Source organism: Elephantulus edwardii, unplaced genomic scaffold (assembly GCF_000299155.1).
Source record: "Elephantulus edwardii isolate Elephantulus edwardi_28Jun2011 unplaced genomic scaffold, EleEdw1.0 scaffold00038, whole genome shotgun sequence".
In the NCBI taxonomy this organism is placed as follows: domain Eukaryota; kingdom Metazoa; phylum Chordata; class Mammalia; order Macroscelidea; family Macroscelididae; genus Elephantulus; species Elephantulus edwardii.
In genome coordinates, this window is record NW_006399788.1 from 2379140 (window position 1) to 2385062 (window position 5923).

The 5923-nt window shown below is 41.4% G+C and overlaps 1 pseudogene; it reads right to left on the reverse strand.

Moving 5' to 3' along the window:
- Positions 1 to 4697: 4697 nt before the first annotated feature.
- On the reverse strand, positions 4698 to 5213 carry LOC102869283 (annotated as a pseudogene).
- Positions 5214 to 5923: the final 710 nt, after the last annotated feature.

Genomic DNA, 5923 nt, shown 5'->3' on the forward strand with positions numbered 1-5923 from the left:
TTGAACAATATCACTAATATCACACTCTAGCAAAATACTGCTAAGACTATTCAGAAATTACTGAAACAGTACATTGACAGAGAACTACCAGAAACACAAGCTGGGCTTAGAAGAGATTGTGGCACTAGAGACATTATTGCCAATGTTAGATAGATCTTGGCAGAAAGCAAGGAGTACCAGAGAAATGTCTATCTGTTTTTCATTGCAAAGGCATTTGACTGTGTGATCACGATAGATTGTGGATAACCTTGAGGAAAATGGGAATCCCAAAGCACTTAATTGTGCTTATGTGAAACCTACATTTGTCCTCAGAACAGAGCAGAGAAACACTGCATGATTAAAAATTAGGAAAAGAGTGCATCAAGGATGTATTCTGTTTCCATACCTTTTCAATATCTTTGCAGAACAGATTATTTGGGAAGCAGGGCTTTAAGAGGAGGAATGTGGCTTCAGAATTGGAGGAAGACTCATCAACAACCCACGTTATGTAGGTGACACAACCTTGCTTGCTGAAACTAAAGAGGACTTGAAGTTCTTGCTGCAGAAGGTCAAGGACTGTAGTTTCAATATGGATTGAAGCTCAATATCAAGAAGACAAAGATTCTCTCTCACCACTGGGCCAATTGTCAGCGCCATAATAGATGGAGAGGAGATTGAGCTTGTTAACAATTATAGCTTGCTTGAATCCACAATCAATACTTTTAACACCAGCAGTCAGGAAATCAAAAGACGAATCACACTGAGAAAATTTTATGTCAAGGACCTCTCCAAAGTACTGAAAAGCAACTATGTCAGTCTAGAAACTAAGGTGTGCCTAATCCAGGTTAATTGGTCTCCACAATTACATCAGAGAGCTGAACAATGACTAAAGATGACAAAAGAAGAATCAACACCTTCAAATTGTGGTGCTGGAGAAGAGGCTTGAACATACAATTGATTGGCAAGAAAGCAAGTAAGTCTGTCTTGGAGAGGGTGAAACTAAGTATCTCCTTGAAGGCTAGGATTTTGAAGCTCCATCTCACATACGTTGGGTACGTGGCCAGGAGCGACCGAGGACATCACGCTCAGAGGGAGGGAGTGACAGTGTAGAAGAGGAAGACCCCGGATGAGATGGATTGATACAGTAACTGGGGCAGTGGGGACTGGTGTGTCAGGATTAGAAAGACTGGCTCAGGAGAAGGCTGGGTTCAGAGTTGCTGTACTTAGGGTCGTTAGGGATCACAGGTGACTTGATGGCACATATCAACAACAATCTTCTATTTTCTTCACTAAGTGCTTACATATTCTTCGCTGTCTGCAAGCAAGGTTGTGTCATATGCATAAAGTAGATTATTAAATGAGTCTTCCAACAATCCTGGTGCCACACTCTTCTTTATATAGTCCAGCTCCTTGAATGATTTTTTTCAGCATACAGATTGAACAGATATGGAGAAAGGACACAATACTGACATACACCTTTCCTGATTTTAAACCATGCAGTGTTCCCTTATTTGATTCAGACAACAGGCTCTTGGTGTATATGAAGGTTTAACATAAGCACAATTAAGTATTTGGCCATTTTCATTCTTCTCATTATTACCCGTAATTTGTTATAATCTACAGTCAAATGCTTTTGCATAGTAAATAAAACACAGATAGACATCCTTCTGGTATTCTCTGCTTTCAGCCCAGATCCACCTGACATCAACAATCATATCCCTTATTACACAACGTCTTCTGAATCCAGCTTGAATTTCTGGCTTGAACAGAATTTTACAGCTAAAAGACAGATAGTTAAACACAGCTTAAAAAATCCTTCTGGGTGGAAAAATTCCTTCTTGGGATTATTGGCTCAAATTATTGAATAGTTTGTGGACAGTTTTGTTCTAAAGTATCTATCTGGGTTAGAGAGCTCTGGTGGTTCAGTACCAAGGAGTTGTGCTTTCAATTCCAAGGCAGTTTGAATTCACCAGTTACTGATTTTGTTTTGACTGGATGCACAATCAACACCCTTGGTATCAGCAGTCAGGAAATAAAGACATGTATAGCTTTGGGCAAGTCTACCATGAAGGACTTCTTCAAAATATTGAAGAGCTATGATGCCAGTTTGAAGACTAAGGTATGCCCAATTCAGCTATGGTCTTTTTTGCTATATATCTGAAAGCTGAGCAATGGATAAGGATGAAAGAGAAAATGATGTCTTTGATTTGTGGTGTTTGAGAAGAGTACTAAATATCTCATGGACTGCCCAAAAAAATGAACAGGCGTGTCTTGGAAAGGGTGCAGTAGAAGTCTTCCTTGGAGGAAAGGATGACAAAGCTTCATCTCTCATTCTTTGGACATGTTGCTAGGAGAGGGTATTCCTTGGAAAAGGATATTATGTTTGGAAGGGTGGGGAGTCAGCAAAAGAGAGGAAGATGCTCATTGGGATGGACTGACACAGTGACTGCAGCAATAGGCTCAAGTATATCAGAGATGGTTAGGATGGCACAGGATAGGGCAAGATTCAGATCAGTTCATAGGCTATGAGTTGTACTTGACTCAATGGGACCTAACAAGAACAACAGAAAGATTACAGAACAGGAACTCTGGTGGCACAGTGCATAGAGAGCTGAGCTGCTCACCCATATACAGAATCTCTCTGGTGGTTGGAATCTGTCAGCAGCTCTGAAGGAGAAAGATGGGCATGGAATCTGTCAGCAGCTCTGAAGGAGAAAGATGGGCAATCTCCTCCTATGCCATTTACAGCCTCTCAAAACCACTGGAAGGTCAGCTATAAGTTGACTCCCACTCAATGGGTGGACAAAGAAGTCATATCCCACAAGGAAAACTGAGAAGGAATGAACATGATTAAAGCTGAAGGAAAACAGAAAGCTCTTGCCCTAGAACTTAAAAGAAAAAAAGTATTTTAAGGAGGGACTATTGTACAATATTAGAAGCAGGAATGGAATCCACTTTGTAAACAACATGCCTCCGGAAACTCTATGAACTTTGATCAATATGAATACTTATAGAAAGGCTTCAGGCCTTTTGTTCATAGAGTCGCTATGAGTTGTTCTCGACCTGAAGGAAATCAACAACAACAACTACAACAATAGTTTACAATAAGTTACATAGTTTGAATTCACCAGCTGCTTTAAGGGAGATAGATGAGCAATCTCTCCCCATGTGATTTACTGCCTAAGAAAACCCACTGGAGGTTCAGCTGTGAGTTGGTTCCAACTTGATGGTACACCACCACCACCACCACCACCACCACATTGTACAATGAATAACTAAGCCTGGTTCTTTGTCTCAGTCTGAAAGTTCTGCTAAAACCTGCCCACGATGGGTGATTCTGTTGGAAATTGAACTACTGGTGGCATAGTTTACAGCATCACAGCAGCAAATAAGTTATCAGAATACAACCAACTGAAAGTGAATGCTATATCCAGAAAAGCAATATATAAAACAATCATACAAATATTATAAAATAAAATAAACATGCATGCTATGAGAAATAGGAAACAAACTCTCAGGCCTGGGAGAGTGCATCTAGAGCACAACAGAAGAGGGGAGTTAGGGTGCCCATTCAGGTAAGTTTGTGCTCATCTGCGTGGTGCCGGAAGCCCCTAGATATAAGCCAAGTCATGAGCAGCACCTCTTCTGGTCTAATATATAACTAGGATGTGTCAAAAGGGTAGGACACCCAGTCTAGGACAGAGTTCCTGCTGGCCTCAGAATAGCCTAGGCTATTCTACCTAGCTAGAAATTGTGCCTTTGTTAGTCCAAGGGATGCTAGATTACCCCATCACAGATGGCCAGTGTCAAGAGACAGTTACTGCCTCTCTGGGATTTCCAAGTATCCATATGAACAAGAATGCAGCATGAGAATTGGAGAAAAGCGTATCAACAACCTGCATTATTATCCATCTTGATTGCAGAAAGCGAAGAGAACTCGAAGCATTTGCTGTAGAGGACCAAAGACTTCAACATGGTTTATCTCTCAATTTAAGAAAACAGAAATCCTGTCTATGAGACCTGCAGGCAATATCACGATAGATGGATAAAAGGTTGAAATTGTCAACGATCTCCCTTTACTTGGATCTACAATCAACCTCATCGTAACAACAAACAACAAATCAGAAGATGTCTTGCACTGACAAAAATCTGTCAAGGAAGTCTCTGAAATCTAAAGAGTAAGGATGTCAGATTTAAAAATGAAGGTGAACCTAATTTAAGTCATGGAATTTTTCAACTGTTTCCTATGCATCTGAAAGTTGTACAATGACTAAGGATGACTAAAGAAGAATGGATAATTCAGAATTGTGGTGTTGGAAAAGAGTACTGAATATCCCATGGACTGTCAAAAGAGCAAACTGGAAAAGACAAGGAAAAAAATTATATATATATAATGTCTTGAAAGAAGTGTAACCAGCATACTTCCTAGAGGCAAGGATAGTGTAACTTTGGGCAATTTACCAGGAGGCACCAGTTCTTGGAAAGATAAATTATTCTGGGAAGGGTACATAAGCAAATGAGAACACTGTTTTTTCTTTTCTTTTCTTTTCTTTTTTTTTAGCTACCGCATAAAGTTTCATTGTTTTCATTTGGTCAAAAGCTTGGGCTAGGGGCTTCTGGGGGTATAAGATTCTACTCCAGGGTGAGAAAGAGAAGCTTGCTGCTGATTGCATGTGGATGCAGAGGTCCCCTCTGGAAGACCCCCTACCCCCAGGCCCCTAGTCGGGTTTGAGGGTGAGTCTCTTGAAATACTCGCCCAGCCCAGATTGGGGACCGCCCAGTCTTCTAATGTTGGTCAGATGGTCACCCATCTTCTTAAGCAGTTTCACTTCCTCATCGAGGAAGTGGTTCTCCAGAAAGTCACAGAGATAGGGGTTTGTATGGGTAGAACCCACGGCGTGCAGATCCAGAAGGGCCTGGTTCAGGTTCTTCTCCACAGCCAGTACTGCTTCCATGGTGTCCAGGGTTTTACCCAACTCATCTGAGGATGGCTTCTGTGTCTCTTGGAAGAGGACATGGACGCGGTGGCACTGGTTTTGTAGCTTCATGAGACATCCCACACCCTCACGCTTCTCCTTTACTAACTCTTAGAAGTGTCCCATACCTTCCAAGGCCACATCGTTGCAGTTAAAATGAAAACCGAGAGAGGGAGGCATAAAAGCCCCCATGTACAGGTTGACCATGTGATTGATGTTGGACTTCAGTGGAATATTTCCTAAGATCTGAGAGCTCATAGTTTGTTAAGGATTAGGGGCTAATTTAAAAATGGTGTTAGTTGCTCCCAAAAACAGGAGATGGCTAAGAAGATGGTCTCAGAGTTACACCTGAAGATGAAGTTGGAGGGTAGTCAGAGGTTGGAGATGGGGAGTCGCTGGATCTGTTCCCTCCAAATACTGCTGAAGCAAGTGACAGTTCCACAGGACCACTGGGGAACCAGAACACAACCTTTGAAGAGATGGACTGAGACAGTGACTGCAGCAATGGGCTTTGAGTATGGAGAGGGGCTTTGAGAGGATGGCAAAGGATATCGCAAGGTTCAGAACTCATGGAGTTGCTATCACAGTGGACTTGACAGCACATAACAAGGACAAAAACAGTATACAATGCCCCAAAAGAAGGTGGGTCCAGGGGAGAAGGCGTGTATTGGGAAAAAGAAAAAGTTTCAAATTGTTTTTGACCTTAGGAGCCTATTATGATATGATGGGCAGGCAGATGTCTGATGGACAAAATGGATGCTGAATGAATGACGCAGTGCTAATGCAGATCTTCAATGAGTAAATGGGATCAACATCATGGCTTAAGCATAACAAAGATTGGAGGATGGCAAAGGATTGGGGGTATGACTCAATAACACATCATCATTATAATAATAATAAAAATAATAATAATAATAATAATAATACTTCTGAAATAACTTATCTCCGGAAACTCTGTGAACTTGGAG